Source organism: Falco cherrug, chromosome Z, assembly GCF_023634085.1.
Source record: "Falco cherrug isolate bFalChe1 chromosome Z, bFalChe1.pri, whole genome shotgun sequence".
Lineage (NCBI taxonomy): Eukaryota > Metazoa > Chordata > Aves > Falconiformes > Falconidae > Falco > Falco cherrug.
In genome coordinates this window covers 71,492,978-71,511,828 of record NC_073720.1, presented here as the reverse complement: position 1 = coordinate 71,511,828, position 18,851 = coordinate 71,492,978, and the positions used below count along the sequence as shown (strand labels likewise).

Sequence of the window (18,851 nt, the reverse complement as noted above, 5' to 3'; positions counted from 1 at the left end):
AAGATGGGTACTTTATAAGCACTTAGATGAGACTCTGGATTTCCTACTGGGATTGCTGGTCCCTGGCTGAGAGAAAACGACCATAATTTGTTAGGGTAGGCAGAATCCAGCAGCACAGCAGAGGCAACGCTGCAGTTCCACACCCCCGGCTCCAGCCAGAAGTGAGGCTGAGCATGCATTCCCAATAGGCATACACACAAATACGTGTGGCACGTATATACACACACACGTAGCCAGATTGACACAGGCAGACACACAGAACAGTCACATGAATACCAACAGCTTCCTCCTGTTACCCTCTCTTGCTGAGCAGGGCAAGGTCTGCTGGTGGGGATACATATGTGTACACATGTACAAAGTGAATCCCTCCAGCAGCTGGGCTCAGACACATCTGCCCTGTAGCTGTCTCTGGATCCTGACACCTGGACTTATGGGCCACCAGGTCTTCAGCACCACTTCACTTGCTGGAACAGACCCCCTCGCACATGTGTGCACACACACACACAAACATCTCCACAGCAGATGACCAAGTCTGCCTTGGTTCCCCCAAATATCCAGACCGTTCTGTGGTGTCATCCTCAGAGGCAGAGACGGACATGGCCCTCAGATCACACTATCCACTCACTGGATAGTCTAGATTGACACTCTCCAGCACTCACATGCTCTATCACATACCCTCACTTGCTGCAGTCACTGACACAGCAGACACACAGTTCTCAGACCCCTCATCCCAGTCCAGCTGCTGGCACTTAAATTCACTTATTCTGGTCCCTCCTGTTGCTGGTACCAAAGACACATGGGTCTTCCAACCTGTGGTGTGACTCTAGATGCTAGTACTTAGACCCCATACTCACACACCTCTACAGAATACAGTCCCTCACCAAGGAAAATACTTAGAAGTGGAGTTTATTAAGAACACAGGACATACTGATGTTCAGGCACAGGACATGACCAAAGAAATGTAGACCAGAGAAATATAAACAGCTGCTGTTTATACATGACCAGACCTTTTTATCCCTTCATTGGTCTATTTTCAGATGCTTGTTCCTTTCCAAAACGCCCAGATCCATCCTTTTCTCTGCCTTTGGTTCTTCCCCTAAGCACCCCATAACAGGTCCTACAAAATCCTGAAATGCTTTTCCTGTGCATCCCATAATGTGTCCCCTACCTCTAGGCAGCAACCCTGTTGTGTTTTAACTGCAGACAGTACCTAAGTACCACACAGCTGCTCACCCACTCCCCCATCCCCAGAAAGATGGGTAGGAAAATCACACAGGAATGTAAAACTCGAGGGTTAAGGTAAGAATAATTTCATAATTGAACTAAAATAAAATAAATAATAATAATAATAACAACAACAACAATTATAATGACAAGGAAGAAGGGAAAGGAATAAAATCCAAAGGGAAGGGAGACATAAAGCCCAAGTGATGCACAACCCAACTGCTCACCACCCACTGATCCATGCCCTGCCAGGCCCCCAGCAGCGATCCCAGGACCTGGCCAGCCCCCCCCCAGTTTATATACTGAGCGTGATGTCCCATGGTATGGAACACCTCTTGGCCAGCTCAGGTCACCCGCCCTGGCTGTGTCCCCTCCCAGTTTCCTGTACCCCCTCCAGCCCTCTCACTGGCAGGGCCTGAGAAAGTGAAAAGTCCTTGACTTAGTATAAACATCCCCCAGCAACAACTAAAGACATCAGTGTGTTATTAACACTGCTCTCACACCACATCCAAAACCCAGCACTGCACCAGCTACTCAAGAAGAAAATTAACTCTATCCCTGCTGAAATCAGGACAAACCCCAAGGAAGTTTGTAAGGTGGTCCAGCACTGACTCATCTTGATGTTTCTCTCCCAAGCCATGGCAGTGAGGCTCCCCCAGGACAATCCTGGAAGGGGGCCTTCCTCTTAGTCTTTAATTTGGGGTCCTGCTTGCCACTGTGCCCCTGCACTCCTCTGGGTTTATGGAGGTGGGGGTTTGTTGGGCTATGACCTGTGATGGAAGCAGCTGTGGTTAGTGTTTTTCAGGCTCCCCCACCTGCCAGTGTTTCTCTGCATTACATTGTGGGGTGCACACCATATTTTATCATTTAAACCAACAGATTTTGTCACCATCACTTTTTAAGCAAGCAAACTGGGCAATACTGAGTGAAACAAAGACAATCCAGAAGTAGTGTCTCTCTCAGAAATCTAAGATTCTGAGATCATCTGGATTCAGAACTGCTTTGCATTTATCAGGCCTCAGTCATGTCACAATACTTCCACTAGACAACCCTGACACAGAGCCTGGGTAAAGCTTTGTAACACTTCCAAGGCACGTTGTAACAGTATTTCTGTCTTGTAATGATGTAGTTAAAATACAGGAAAATGAAAAGACACTGAGCCCCCATATCTCCTAGGTGAATTCAGATCCGGGATCTCAGTTCCATCCAGTTGACTCTTAGACCTTTGTACTAGAGCTGTTGCTTCAGATTTAACCTCAGAATTCTGTTTTCGGGTCCCACCTGAGCCACAAAATTTTCATGCCCTCAGCTGCTTTGGCACAAAATGGGATCCACAGTCCAAGAAACGTTCTTCAGCCTTCACTGAAGCACAACAGCCAGTGTGAGTACAACAAGAAGATATTTTGAAGCTCTCACTTCAACAACTTCTCACTGTTGTTACAGACAACATCTGTAATGGAATTATATTTTTAATTATTATTATTTTAAAACAAAATAATTCTACCTCACCAGAGAAAAAATGGTTCTTCAGTGATTCTAGGTCCCTTGAACAAACTCCAAGGAGGTGTTAAAGAGGAAAGAATGCAATGCAAAGCTTAGAAAAAAAATGAAGCACTGAATCAAAAGTATAGATTCATACCTCCTGCTGATTCAAACCATTCTTCTCATTCCCACATGGAAGGTATTTCCATTTTTGCAGGAACAGTCAGTAATGCATTAAGAAAGGGTCAGTGTGAGGAGATTGGTCTCAGGGAAGATGGTTTGCAGCAGAAGGTAGAACATGTATATCTATTCTTCCTCTCTGTGTTTTCAAGGAAGGACAGTTTTAACTTAGAAGATAGTACTCTTCATTCGGGTAAAGCAGATGTCCTCAAAGCAGGGGAGTTACAGTATTGTGCAGAGACAACTCGGCTTCCCAGGGAAGCAATCATCCTTACTTGTCCCTAGATAAGCAGCACAAAGCCAACAGGTCTTTTGATTCCTAATCATGCAAAAGGTTCTTCCACAATGAAGATGCTGTCTCCTTCACCACATACAATCATCCCACCTAGAAGTGACTGTGAGCAGCCTTTCCCTTATTGACTTTTCTTTTTTTTTTTTTCTCCCTTTTTTTGAGAAAAGAAAAATTCTTCCATTTCTTCAACAGCAGCTAAATGATTCTTAATTATTGCTTAATCTCCGCTTGAAATTTTAGTATTTTTTCTCATCATCCAAATAGGTCATGGATCACTTATGAAATCATAATGGAAGGAAAACAAGGAATGACTGGGGATGTGACTCTGCTCTCCAGCGTACAAACAGAATAAAACTGTTTAATAGTGAATCATATCCAGCTTTGCCATGCAGGACTAAGCTGTTCATGTCACTTTAGTAGACGAAAGGACAGGTCCTCGCCTGCTTTGAATCAATGTTTTTCCATTTAATGCAACAGAACCATGCATATGTACACCAAATTGAAATTTTGTCCTGAGATCTTTACTGCAAAGTGAGCCAAGTTAAAGGTGAGGTAAATTAGCATTTAATTCTGGACTAAACTATCAGAACCGTGGCCAGACATTAAAACCATGTTCCCAATGGTGAAGCTTTTGGAACAGACTCTGATCTCTCTGATAAAAAACCCACATTATTAATGCAATTACCTAGCTGTAACCTAGACATGAAGCTGATGTGATTCATTCTCATATGATGCCTTGAATGCACCCATTTCTGCTAATTTCTCACTATGCACTCCAGCCATGCATCAGGGTCTGATTCAGTCTGCTACTTATTTTTATTCTGCTCAATCTAATCTATTAAAACCAGAATTTTATGACACTACAGCCTCCTGAGTTAAAAAAGAAATGTTCTACTGCTTTTTTTAACACTAACTTTGTATCAATATAAAAAATGTCTGAGAAATGTATTTGCTGCTGCTTCAAACTGTGTGTAATCACTAGTAAATGCATTGTATGCCCTGGGAACTTTTGTAACAAACTTAACTTCAGAAGAACTCATAGTTATCCTTCTTCTACAGGCTCCAGTAACCTTTTATTACACTAAATTTCAACTAGCTATTCTGATCTTCTTAACACTACATGTTAACACTACATGCTAATAACAGTTTAGTTTAAATCATTTTGATATAAGCACAGATTTTTTAAAAAAAATAAAAAATATACAACAAAGGCAACACCTCCAACTAAGTTTAGACCCCTTACACACTACAAGTCATACATAACTTACATGTGTTAAGGAATACAAACAGATATAGCAAACAAAAAGCCAGGGAAACCTAATAATCCTGCCTTTAAAAAAACCTAAGAACTGAAAGAGGAAGTAATTCAATGCCTCGCCAAAAGATATATGTGGCAAATCCATGCATTAAATCTAGCACAGACCTCTTGATTCTCAGTCCAGTCTTTCAAACATTAAACCATTCTCCCAGCAATTTCATTCATAAATTAACTTCTCTGAAGATCTCTGTGTGTAGATCATCCATGACAATACCACAATATTACTATAGCATTAGCATCAGCAGTAGCAAAACAAGAATAATAATCACAGGAGCATTAATATATTAGTAACGTCCTGCTGTATAACTGCTGAAGTCATCCCATTGCTTGCTAAAGAAACTGCTTATCCATAGCAATCTTTCAGTCTGTCACATTATAACAGGTCTTCCCAAGCATCAATAGGAATTTTTTTAAAAACAAAATAGTTTCTAATCTTAAGAGCATCCAAGAGTTCCTTTGCTGCTTACATCGAACATTCCTGAGCTTCAACATCTTCCATATTCTTTTTCAAATATCCCTGTAATCATGAGGGCTGAATTACATTAAGGGCATGTCCCCTGGTTTTCTAAGCTGTACACTTCAGTGACCAAATCACTTTTGTTCACATATAGATTTAGCAATCTTTGAACATTCCCACAAGAAAAGAACGCCTTGTAACCCAGCCTTCAATCACCAGTGAGTTCTCATATTGTGACTACAGGAACCAGTCGAAAGGGCTGAGAAGCCAGCAGTACCCAGAAACATGGCACTTTGTTATGTATATTCAGGAGCCAACCAAGCACACTAATTTCAAGCCACAGTGCTTATGTAGCACTACCTCAGAACTGTCATCACAAAAGGCTGCGACTGTTTTGGGCACTTATAATTAACATGCTGGTAGCTACCTGCAGTCCTACTACAAGCTACCCCAAAGACGTGATATTCAGAGTCCACTGGCCAGATACTGGGAGACATGTTCTGGCATTACACTGATCAGGGTGGTCCTAAAGACAGGACATTTTGCTACCAACACAAGTAACTCAGTCTCCTTGAGAGCTTGCCTTCACACAGGAGGAAGCTTCAGAACACAAGTTTACTTACTCTGAACTGTAAGGAATTCCTCTTTGTTACATAAAAGCAAGCTTTCCTTTACAGTTCTAAAAATTTAGGCTGATTCATCAAGTGATGAAGTAAAAGAAAGCCTCTCTGAGTGGCAAACTATCATAGATTTTGGAGACAAGGCATGTGTCTTAAGAATTGTATATACTCCCTTTTTTGCCAACAGTGATAGCAATGTATGCCCCTAGTGAGTCAATGCTTGTGTCAACAACAGGGTTATTTTGCTAATAAAATTTAAGCCACTCCACAAACAAAACAATCCATCCTACTGAAAAAGACATTTGTTTTTATATCAATAAAATTACATCTTACTTAAAGTGCACACCTGTTAGCTGAGGATGTGATTCTTTTCAGAGTCTTTGTCAACCTAAGCATATAAATAAAATCTCAAGACTGCCTGTTCCAGTAAGAATATGAGAAGATGGAATGTCCTTACCAGATTCTAACCTGCTATTCTGTCCATGTCCTCTGACTGATCAGATTGACTCACTCACACTTCTTTCAATTAAATACAGTCAAAGCAGAAATAAGAAACCTTTGCAACTGTTTGAAATAAACAAACGTTGGCAGTTGATAAAAATGCAATTCCTACAAAATGAGTAATACATAGCATGTCACACAGAGGAAATAAATTCAGACATGAAGAAGCATGTGAACACAGAGAAGACAATCAAGAAACTGCAAGTTTACAGATCCGCAACAAAGCAAGGCAAGTAGTGCTGACTACTTCATCAGTATGACCATCTTGGTTCAGAGAAGTTTGCTACAAGTTTGTGTTACATTGGCATTGTACATTCAAATCTCGCATCCAGTTTGCCTTTTCCAGGGATTCAAAATGAATTACCACAACATTAACTTTTTGTGCAAAATGGGTGGCTGTTTTTCTCAGCAATGCCTCAGCGAAACAACTGATTTCAGATTCCCCATGGAGATTACCAATATCACACAGAAGAATGTCAAAATGATCATCTATGAGTTCCTCCAACAGATCTTCCAACTATTTAGCAAAAATCTTCCTGTTGGTGCTTGGAATATAAGCAAGACTGAGATATTCCAAAATGGAATTCATCAGCAAATTGAAGAATTAGAGATATGCTTATCAGAAGAGCAATCAAAAGCAAGAAACACCTTTCAAACATGGATCCTAAAAAGCACTACCTTCAGTGTGAAAAAGTATTTCCAAAGAATCACCAATTTCCTAAAAGATAAGCAATACAGCCACTGTTCCTGGGAAGCAGTCCAAATGGAACTGAGAACAAGCCTTATAATTTTTGACAGTCTTATGAAAAATCACACATCATAAATAGGTAACATCTTCTATTTTTTGATTCTTTGTAGGAGTCTGATAATTTTCTCCTTTTTGATAGGTTTTTAATTTCCACATTTCAATAATATTCAAATTGGTAACTGGGGCTTGTTTTAAAAAGCATTCAGTGCTCTAAGTTAAACATGTAGAGCTCAAGTGAAGGGGGCACTTGGTTTCACTGCTTCTATAGAATGTAAGCTCTTTCAGAAACAAGTGGATATTGCTCCTCTGTATTCTCTCTTTGCACTATATAAAAACATTTTTTGGTCTTTCCATGGAATATGCCAATTGTTTTATGACCTGAAATTCTTGCATTTGGATAATGCATAGATTTTACTTTTGCATTACTTCACTAATGCAGAAAAAAGTAGAAGGTACAGGCATGCATAAGGAAGATGGACCTTCCTAGAGTTTTATACACTACAAAGATTTAATTTACAAAACAGACAAGAATTTAACATGACTTGGACCTCTTTAAACTTAAAAATAATGATGGGTAGACCTTCTGAGCTAGAAAGTAAATTCCCAGCCTTGATTGTTATTTTGCAAGTACACTTACATCTATATCTGGGGACACAAACCCCATTTTTCTGTATAGTGTATTTAATAACTGCAGCATATTCAATAACTGCAATATGGATTTCAGTTGGATATTGTTGGTTCACAATATGTATCAGTTCTATCTGCTTTAAATTCATAAGCAGATAACATTAATTGGAAAATATTTACCATATGGACATAGATGTTAACAATTTCTTCTACTCCCCTCCCACCTTCCTCTCTCTTATACAGGTGACCAAGCAGTGCTTCAAGTCATCACCTTCCTCAGTTTCACTGCTACCCAAGTGACCTTGAATACCTTCGATCTCATACTGCTCCCTATGTGTTAGAGGACTGGATGAGTTCTGACACAGATTTTTTCCCACCACAGATTTCTAAGCATATCTGATTCCTAAAATATGTTTATCATAAATGGAAAGTCTGGAACTGGAATGTAAAAGGAAAAGAGTTAAAATATTCCCGTGCCTATACAGGACTGGGGAAGAAAAAGGGAATATTCTAAAGAGGAAAAATTCGATATGCTGCTACCATTACCTGATAAAAGAATCTCAACATCTCCCCTGAGAAGTTTGAGGGCTGGACAGCCACCTCAGTCCCACGTCTTTCCTTTGTTTAAATGGAATACATATCTCAAAATTCTTTCCCACTTTGGGGGGGATACAAGGGGCACAACGACAAAAATGAATTCTGCATCTTGTGATCCTAATGGAATGGTATTATTATTGACAAAACCAAGATACTTACAACTGCCTAGTTTTAAGCATCTAAATTAGACTTCAAGCTAAAGAGATCAGGCCCACCTACTTTACTCTCATGTGCTCCTATCTTACAGAAATGAGGAGGAAAGAATGGATTTCTGAATCCTGAATGTAAGTCTACTTTCAATCACCAGCGTAAAAGTTCAGCTTTTTATCTGGTTTGTATAGGGAACATAAGATCAATTTCATACATAGTCTATGTTAAATTCCCAACAACCTCATTAATCAATCTGTTTTGTTAAACACTTTGCAACTACATTGACATCATAGGGATGTTTGATGGCTGCAAAATACGTTCAAGCATATTTCATTCTGAAATTATTTTTTTTTTTTTTATTTGCTGCTTTTAATATATAGTTACTGTGGGGAATTAATATAGCCCAATTTTGCATACCCAGCTTAAGGAAGTTGCTGAGCTGAAGCCCATGAACTTGAGGTTTCCCTGTGCATAATGCAAGATGATGTCAGGTTGTATCTACGTACCTATACCTACAGTGGATGTACTTCTCTTTGCTAAAATCTGCACTTGGATTTCAGTTTCTGAAAAGCCAAGAGTCAGCACAGACTTCAGCAGATATGACTGGACACAGCCTTACAGATCCTACTAGATTATATCAATTCTTCACGGGATCACAGCATATTTTGGTTAGATAATGACAGCACCATGAGCAAAAGCCCATTTCCACACAGTGTGGAAATATTCACTTCCTTCATCTGCTCTTCTGGGGAGGTACTTTCATGAATGACTATTAACTCATACATGCTTTATTATCAATTGTGACTCACATTTCAAGATACAGTGTTTTTTTCTGAAAGGGAGAAACAAGAGGGGTTGTAAAGCCATACACTCATTAGGTGATAATTTGGGGTACCCAAGTGAACTTAATTGATAACTGGTGTCAGCTAAGCCTTTATAGGGAACAGGTGTTTAAAAACTGCCTATGTTAGCTTTCTGCAAAAAAATCTTTGCTTTTACAAGTTAATTATATCTTATAAAAGAAAAAAGAAGTTATTGTAGACATTACTTTCACATTTCCTGTCTGGAATTCAGTGTTAACTCCTAATAAGGAGCATAGAACCATAGAATAGTTTGGGTTGGAAGGGACCTTAAAGATCACCTAGTTCCAACGCCCCTGCCATGGGCAGGGACACCTTCCACTAGACCAGGTTGCTCAGAGCCCCATCCAGCCTGGCCTTGAGCACTGCCAGGGATGGGGCATCCACAGCTGCTCTGGGCAACCAGTGCCAGCGCCTCACCACTCTCACAGTAAAGAGTTTCTTCCTAATACCTAATTAAATCTACTGTCGTCTAGTTTAGAACCGTTACCCCTCACCCCGTCACTACAGGCCCTAGTAAAAAGTCCCTCTCCAGCTTTCTTGCAGGCCCCCTTTAGGTACTGGGAGGCTGCTATAAGGTCTCCCCAGAGCTTTCACTTTCCCAGGCTGAACAATCCCAGCTCTCTCAGCCTGTCCTCACAGGAGGTGCTCCAGCCCTCGGACCATCTTCACTGACCTCCTCTGGACTTGCTCGAACAGGTCCATGTCCTTCTTATGTTGGCGTCTCCAGAGCTGCACACAGTATTCCAGGTGGGGTCTCACAAAAGCCAAGTAGAGGGGGAGAATCACCTCCCTCAACCTACTTGCTGGCCACGCTTATGTTGATGCAGCCCAGGATCTGGTTGACTTTCTGGGCTGCAAGTGTACATTGTTGGGCCATATTGAGCTTTTTGTCCACCAGCACCCGCAAGTCCTTCTCCTCAGGGCTGCTCTCAATTCATTCTCTGCCCAGCCTGTATCGATTCTGGGGGCTGCCCCAGCCCAGGTGCAGGACCTTGCACTTGGCCTTGCTGAACTTCATGAAGTTCACACAGGGCTCTTTGCCAGGCCTGTCAAGGCCCCTCTGGATGGCATCCTTTCCCTTACAGCATGTTAACCACACCACTCAGCTTGCTGTCACCGGCAAACAAGGGTGCACTCGATCCCAATGTCCGTGTCACCAACAAAGATGCTGAACAGCACTGGTCCCAATATGGACACCTGAGGAAGGCCACTCATCACCAGTCTCCACTTGGACATCTCTTTTGAGTGCAACCATCCAGCCTATTCCTTATTTATCAAGTGGTCCACCTATCAAATCCATGTCTCTCCACTTTATAGACAGGGATGTTGTGCAGAACAGTACCAAAAGCTTCGCACAAGTCCAGGTAGATGACATCAGTCTCTCTTCCCTCATCTGTCAACACTGTAACCTGTCATAGAAGGCCACCAGATTTGTCAGGCCCAGTTTGCCCTTAGTGAAGCTGTGTGAGCTGTCACGAGTCACCTCCTTATTTTCCATGTGCCTTAACATTGTTTCCAGAAGGATCTCCTCCATTTTCTTGCTGGACTCAGAGGTGAGACTAACTGGCCTCTAGTTTCCCCAGATCTTCCTTATTTCCCTTTTTAAAAATGAGGGTTATGTTTCCCCTTTTCCAGTCCATGGGAACTTTACTAGACTGACACAACTTCCCAAATACAATGGATAGTGGCTTAGCCGCTTCATCCACCAGTTCCATCAGGACTTGCGGACCTATCTCATTAGGTCCCACGGACTTGTGCAACTCCATGTTCCTCAGATGGTCTTGAACCTCATTTTCTCCTGCAGTGGGTTCTTCACTCTCCCACTCCCTGCCTTTGCCTTTTGTGATTCAGGCAGTGTGGCTGGAGCATTTGCAGGCAAACACCAAGGCAAAAAAAGTCATTTGAGTACCTCAGCCTTCTCCATGTACCAGGTAACCAGGTCTCCCATTTCCTTCCAGAGACAGCCCACATTTTCTCTAGTCTTCCTCTTATCACTGATGTACCTATAGAGACTTTTCTTGTTGCCCTTGATGTCCCTGGCCAGATTTAAGTCTGTCAGGGCTTTAGCTTTCCTAACCTGTTCCCTGGCTGCTCAGATGGTTTCTCTGTATTCTTCCCAGGCTACCTGTCCTTGCTTTCACCCCCTGAAGGCTTCCTTTTTATGTTTTATTGTCCAAGAGCTCTTTGTTCAACCATGCAGGTCCCCCAGAGTTTTTGCCCAACTTCTTCTTTGTCAGACTCACTGCTCCTGAGCTTGAAGGAGGTGATCCTTGAACATTAACCAGCTTTCTTGGGCACATCTTCCCTCCAGGGCTCAATCCCACAGTACTTTACCAAGCAGACACCATGAAGTCCAGGGCAGCAATCTTGCTGTCGTCCTCACTGTCCTAAGGATCTTCAGCTCCACCATTTTGTGGTCACTGCAACCAAGGCTGCCCTTAAGCTTCACACTCCCCGTCAGTCCCTTCCTTGTTGGTGAGAACAAGGTCCAGCACAGCACCTCTCCTCATTGACTCCTCTGTCACTTGGAAAAGGAAGTTATCATCAATGCATTCCAAGAACCTTCTGGATTACCTATGCCCTGCTGCGTTGTCCCTCCAACAGATCTTGGGGTGGCTGAACTCCCCCATGAAGACCAGGGCTTGTGAACATGAGGCAGCTCCTATCTGCCTACAGGGGGCTTCATCTGTTCCATCTTCCTGGTCAAGTGGCCTGCAGCAGACCTCCACTATGTCACCTGTCCCTGTCCTCCTTTTAAACCTGACCCATAAACTCTCAGTTGGCTCCCCATCCATCCTCAGGCAGAGCTCCATGCAGTCCAGCTGGTTGCTTACATAGAGGATGACACCCCCTCCTCTCTTCCCCTGCCCATCCTTCCTAGAGAGCTTGTAACCTTCCATCCCAACATTCCAGTCATAAGAGTCATCCCACCATGTCTCTGTGATGCCCGTCAGATTGTAGCTCTGCAGCCGTGCACATGTCTCTAGTGCCTCTCATTTATTCCTCATGCTATGTGTGTTTGCATACAGACATTTAAGTTTGGCCCTCAATGAACAATGACTTACTGGCTGGAGCAGCTGGAATCCCTTGTGCTGCTCTGCAGGTACTCTCCTGATGCCCTCTGATCCCTCTCCAGGCTCTAGGCAACTCTTGCTGGCATTGGCACTAAACTGATAGGAGTGGGATGGATTGAGGTTCTCCTTCTGCAACTGTAGTTAAAGCCCTTTCACCAGCTTGGCAAGCCTTTGACCAAAGATGTTCTTCCCTTTCTCTGTCAGATGAACCCCATCAGCCCCCAGAAGACCAGATTTCTCAAAGACAGTTCCATGGTCTAAGCAGACAAACTCCTGGCTGTGGCACCAGTCCCACAGCCAATTGTTGATTTGCCAGATTCGGCTGCCCCTTTCAAGCCTTTTCCCTTTGAGTAGGAGGACAGATGAAAAAACAATCTGTGCTCCAGAGTCTCTTACTGCCACTCCCAAGGCTTTGTAACCCTTCTTGATGCTCCTCAGACTGTTCCTGACTGCATCATTGGTGCCCATGTGAAACAACAACTGGATAATCGTCAGTGGGCTGTATGAAGTTTGTTAGTCTCTCATAACATCCCTGATACAAGCCCCTGGTCAGCAGCACACCTTGCTAAACAGTGCATCAGATCAGCAAATAGGTTCCTCCGTACCTCTCAAAAGAATCACCTACTGCTGTCACCTGTCATTTTTTCTTAATTGCGCTGGTTGTTATACAACAGGCAGACTGGGGTGCCTTACTCAGCTCCAGCATGTTTTCTGAAGTTTTCTCCTTTTCAGTTGGCAGAGCAGCAAAGCAGCTCTGCAGGGGCTCCTCAGGCTTCAGAGGCAGTGTCTTTCTCCTGCAGGTCCTTGCTGTTACTATCTTCCACTCTTCTGCATTATTGCTCCCACCCCTCACCCCTGGTGCGCTGGTGGGGGACTTTTTGGCTCTGTGGCTGCAGGTCCACTGCAGGCTGCGCTCAGAAGCAGCTATCTAACTTTTTCTCGGCCTCCCTGATGCTATGCAGCCTTCTCACCGTCTCCTGCAACTCAGCCACCTGCTGCAGGAGCTCCTCCACCTGGGCATACCTTCTGCAGGCTGGCCTGCTGCCTGTCCCTGCCTCAGGAGAAAGGTCTACACACGCCCTGAAGCCTGAAGGTCTGCACTGTGGCCTCTCCCTTCAGCAGCTCCATGTAGGTAGAGGCATATGGTGCAGACCCCTAGCTGAAGCTGCAGCCTTGGCTCTCAGTGCGCCCACCATTCTGCCACGAGGGTCAGGCAGGACGAGGTCCCTGGCCTGCACCGCAGCCAGAAAGCAGCTCCTGGCTGTCGGACGACATGCACTTCAAGCCACTCTGCCAGGCCAGCGTGATGCCCCTCCCTCAGCGCTGCGCCCCCCTGCCCCCCTGCCCCACACACGCCTCGTCAGCCGCCCCGATACAGGTGCCTGGTGCCGGAGGTCTCTGAGCTCACCTGGGCTCTCCCCACTGCTCAGCAGCCCCCACTGCACTCATCTGTCTGCTAGTATTTGTTTTAAAACTTCAAAGCTGCATAATTATAATTATTTTTTGTACACCCAAAATGGGAATAAGTGTAAAATAACAAAAACAAACATCCCAAAACAATGTATACACCACAGGGGGGAAAGACTTGCTTTTGAGAGGGGAGAGGTTCTCTGCTACCACATACCTAAATATACTGCACGTTACTAGCCACAGAATTTACTACAGTCATGGATTAAAAACCTGCATCTTTCGGTAACATGAGGATATGTTCAATCTTCACACAAAAGTAGAATTTTTATTTTTTTTTCTGATTGTACTTGTGTGGTAAGGAAGCACCCACAACAGCAAAAGCAGCAGATACTTTGAAGTAAATCTGAACACAGATTTCCTAAATCAAACAGAACTTGTGAAGTCTTGACTGAAGAATCCCCTGCTCTTAATGTGTTCCCATGAAACTATTTGATTAGCCTAAGAGCCTTTTTATCTTTTTGGGGTAAATCAAACTAAAGTTACAGTTCACAAGACAGGGTGACCCAGTTCTATACCCTCTCTTCCTCCCTTTCCCACTTTTCAATCTCACATTCTTGTCCTGCTCTAACACTTCTTGAACCTTTTCCTGAGGTCACTAGACCAACAGAAAATTATCCAAACAAAACAAAAAAACAAAATCCATACTTCTGTCTCAAGGTAAAGATTTAAAATAAAGCAGGGAAGAACACCCAGTGCATATGAAAACCAGCACAACAGAGAAAGGCGAGCGTCACAGCAAGACTGCATAACAATCGCAGGAGAACAGTGAGCAAAACCTCCCATTCTGTTACTATTATTTGGTCCAAACTCCTTTAGAGGAGCCTCTCAGTTACTTCATGTACAACTGACTATTAGATCTTCAGCTATACCCGCAGTTCATTCATAATCCTTTTTCCTTCAGCATACTAATGTGATAATTACCTGCCACCAAAAGAGCTTAATGCAGTAGTAAACTGGCAATTTCTCTGGAAGTAAATTTAATTGTACAGTAGTTAGCTTTAAAATTCCTGTTATATCTTACTCATTTTAGCTTTCTGTCTCCATCTTACCTGCACAGGCTTAAGTCCTTGGCTCAGAAGACGCTCAGAAGACTCATCCGTCAAAGGTACTACTGAAGCATCTAATCCTAAGATAATACTGTAAAACACAAAAATGAAAATAACATTGTGCTTTGCCTATAAACTATTCCATCTGAGATCTCAGTTTACCTGATGATAAAGACTGAATACTAAACAAAGAACAGTACCCCATTTTTCCAGTAACATTTGTAAACAATTGCTATTCCAAATGACTCTGTGATCCATGTTCCCAGGGCACATGCGCCTCCCTGCTTCTCTTAGTTTCTGTTCCAGTAAGTAAGTACCTTCCTCAGGGATCTCAAACAATGCTGAGTACTTTGCTGGCAGTTGACAACAATTTATCGTGACAAAAATATCAGCAGAGGAGCTGAAGTGATTTGGTCCAGTCCCAAGTTTCACATCACTCACTAATGAGCTCTAAATAGCACCAGCTACTACACCAACACTGCAGCAAACAGCATTAAATCATCATTCCAAGCTGCTTGATGCTAAACAACATCCCATTATTCTGCATCCATCTCCTTCTGCTCTTTAGCACTTTCTGGAACTCAGAATTGCTTGATTGTACCCTGTGTACCTGGTGTTCCTCTTCTTTCTACCCTAACCCCTCTTTGAGAGGTGCATACTCTCTGTTACAAAAAAAAGCAGTTTCCTCCTTGGTTTTTTTGTTTTGGTTTGGTTTGGGTTTTTTGTTTGGTTGGGTTTTTTTTTGTGCCAGGGAAGCTCTTTACCCCACAGAGTGGAGAAGCAAAACTGTCACAAAAGTTGGTCCACTCAGAAAAGTCTGCAAATCTTGAATAACATGCTTTGCTATGGTGTAAGATGGGGAAACAGGCTCTCCATCTACCTACTGCAGAGTATCTGGCCCATAAACTCTTCAGTCTGAGAAGAATATCTGGAAGATTTTCTCACGACTGTCCCTCATTATATATGAATATTATCTGTGTGTAAAAACACAGTTAAATGGCTTGGAGAATAGAAATAATCCTGTTGTCTACATAAGAAATCACTGCAATCTAAGCAGGGGTTGGAAGGACTCTCAACCATCCTTTATCCACCTGATAATCATACAGGTAAACTGTTCTTGCTCTAACTTGGTTTAGGACACACCCCTGCATCAATCAGAACAGTTTGTTTACAAGAACTGCCCACAACCAGCCCCAGAACAGTTCATGACCATCAAGGGGGAGCAGGAAGGCCTCTACATCTTCAAATGACAGTTGACAACAGTCTTGTCAGAAGAGACAGATGATCTGCAGGGTCAATCAGGTGCAAGCAGGAGCCTCCAGGAGCCTTTGCCAATGAGGACCACTCAGTGCTTGCATTGTAGCTGTTCTCTTTTAAGCCAACAGTAGATACCTCTAGGGTTTGCTGATCCTTGCACTGGCAATTACTCATTTCTCCATAACAAGCCCTGTGTCAGCCTCTGTGAGACCAGCTATCATGTTGTCACATCACGATGCTGCAAAGACTTGCAGAGATTTCAAATCCTGTGTTTGTGTTTCACTAGTGAACAAGTTGTCTAACTCAAACCATTTTTCACTGAGCAACCTTGCAAACTAAAAGCAAAATCTAGCATCCTGAACCTGTCTCTGCACAACTGAAAGACCTGGCAGAGCAGCTGCATGGCAGGTTTCTGGAAACACTAACTTCATCTCCAACATTAAGATAACTGTAGCCAGACTGCTGTTTTTAACAGGCTGTGTCCTCAGCTTTTGTCATGCCAAAGACAAACTCCCAGCCGGGGTGCCGAGGTTCCCATCCCTTTGCTCAACACAAGTACAACACGACCGACAGGCTGGGCTCTGATCTCACCTCCCCGCGTCGGAGTACGGTGCAGAAAGGCAGGAGAAGCGGGCTGGGAAGGGTTCACCATACTGGGTTTAAATAAATGGGGTGGGGGGAGCCAACCCAAACGCGAGGCTGACGACTGGTCGCCCCCTCCTCTCTAAGCCGCACGGCCCCGCTCCTGCCGGCTGCTCCGCACCCACCGCGCCGCGGCTGGTCGCCGGAGCCCGCAGCTCCCTCAGCAAGACCGAGCAGACCCCTGGAGCTCTGAGGAAAGCACGCAGCGACCTACCTTTTGGGGGGGAAGCGGGGGTCTGTTTGTGTGTGTGCGTTTGAAAAGCCGTTAAGAAAATGCACCTTTCCGCGGGCTCCGGGCCAGCCGGCTGCTGTACCTACGCAGCGCCAAGGGGAGCCAAGTGCCCCCGGCACGGCCCGCCCTGCCCCATCCCCTCACACGGTGCCCACCTGCCGTTTCGACCGGGACAGGGAGCGGGGTTCCGGCCGCCCCCGCCACCCCCCGCAAGGCGCAGGCCCCGGGCCGGGGAAGCGCGATGGCTGCGGGGGAGCGGGACCCCCCCCGGCGAGGGCAGGCATCGGCCGAGCCCCCCCGTTCGGCAGGTGTGGGTGGCCCCCCCCGCCGCGCTGGGCGGAGCTGGGGCTGCCGGCGGGGGCGCCTCCATCCGGGCTGAGCGGGACGGGGAACGGGCGGGCGGCCGGAGCGCGTCCCAGCCGCAAGTTTGTGGCGCGGCGGGACCGGCCTCTCCCCCCACGCGCAGCGACCCGACCCGCCGCTCCCGCCTTACCTCCGCCCCTCCGAGGGCCGCCGCCCGCCCAGGTGCCTTCCTCGCCGGGCGGCCAGGGAAAGGACGCGACGGCCCGGCGCGGCTCCGCCGCCCACCAGGAGCCCCGGCGGCGGCAAGGCGCTGCCCGGCCCGGCCCGCCCCCGCCGCCGGCTCCGGGCTCCCGCCGCGCGGCCCCACGCGCCGTGCGGCCCTGGGCGGAGGCCGCCCCCTGGCGGGCGCGGAGCGGGCAGCGGCGGCAGCGGCCGAAATGGCGGTGCCCACCCGCAGGGGAACACCCCGCCTGGCTGGAGCGGGGCGGGGGGCGCGGACCCGGCAGCGGCTCCCTCAGCACCCGGGCGCCCCGAGGCCTCCCAGCGCACGCCACGGCAGCCCCCTCCCCTGCCGCCCCGTCCGAGGCGCAGCCTGCTTGCCCTCGGCCACCGGGGAGAGGCCTGACCCTACACCGCATTTAGCAGAGCTTGGTGGAAAACTTACCTCAGTGTAGGCAACAGACGCGGAACGCCGAGCTGTCGGGGAGCCTGCAACGAGCAGCAGGAAAACCTCAGCCCCCACGACCTTCCCAACAGGGCTCCGCGTCTACACAGCGCTCCAGAGGAGTTTGCCCTCCAAAACAGTACGGGTTTGCCACGTTAGCATAGGTCAAAGACCGTGGGCTTTTCCCTCAGGGCTGGAGGATAAGATACATAATTGTACTCGTAAATGTCTTACCAGCTAAAGGGATCTTTGGTTTATCTAATCCAGGGGTCCTCAATCTGGTCCCCGGTATTTACAGGTCCCCCCGCCGGGAGTTGTGGGGGGGAAACCAAGCAGCCGCAGATGGCTGCCTGCCGCTGCATCCGCGCCGGCCCCTGGTTAAACAGTTTGAGGACCCCTGGTCTAATACATGGGTCCATGGTAGTAGGCTGACACACAACTGTTTGTATAGCGAAATCCATCTTTGTATTTACATTGATCTAGTTGTTTTGGTAGGGAAGAAAAATACTCAGCAAAACACATTCTCCCAGCTGAGTGTATATATACATAGCTTGGACATAAAGCTCTTTCTTTTTCCTGTCAACATAGACTTCAGGGTCTTACACCTTCCCATTCGACCTACCTTTTTCCACTGGCAAAAAAGGGGACAGGACATGACACATGACACAGTAACAGCAGAGACCCGTTTCAGTGCCACCGAACTCAAAATAAAATGGCTATATGCCAAACTATTCTTAAGAGGAAAAATTTCAAACTGAACATCAATGCTGACCGAGTTCGGGAAATGTTTTCACGAAGACTGAATGAACACAAACCAACCTCCCCTCTTCTCAAGCAGCAGAAACCCATGTGGAAACATACAGCCTAACACAGATGCAAGACAAAGGACCATGCAAAACTGAAAGTGTTCTTCTGAGAACAGAACAGCATGGCAAGCACCGACAAATGACCCTGGTGAGTGGTCAGGCTCTCTCCTCTGAAGGAACTCTATCTCAGAGGGCATGGGGAAGAGGGCTGCCCACTTCAAAGGTTTGCAGAAGATTGCAACAAATCAACAAGGTTTGTTGAAGATTGGCATTGCCTCCCTTCCCACTGTGAAAGGCA

At 45.6% G+C, this 18,851-nt stretch overlaps 1 protein-coding gene across 5 annotated transcripts in view; it reads right to left on the bottom strand.

The window, feature by feature from the left end:
• The window catches only part of MOB3B (MOB kinase activator 3B), a 107,570-nt gene extending 89,653 nt beyond the window's left edge, over nt 1-17,917 (bottom strand). The window contains exons 1-2 of one of the 5 annotated variants that reach the window (XM_027808474.2): nt 17,748-17,917; nt 14,653-14,740 (exon numbers count right to left, since the gene is read on the bottom strand). The gene's annotated coding sequence lies outside the window, so the exon portion shown is untranslated. Of the gene's footprint in view, nt 1-14,652; nt 14,741-16,762; nt 16,992-17,273; nt 17,401-17,747 lie in introns of those variants that run through there. The other 4 variants (XM_027808478.2, XM_055699631.1, XM_027808475.2 and 1 more) reach the window with 4 other exon arrangements.
• Nucleotides 17,918-18,851: the final 934 nt, after the last annotated feature.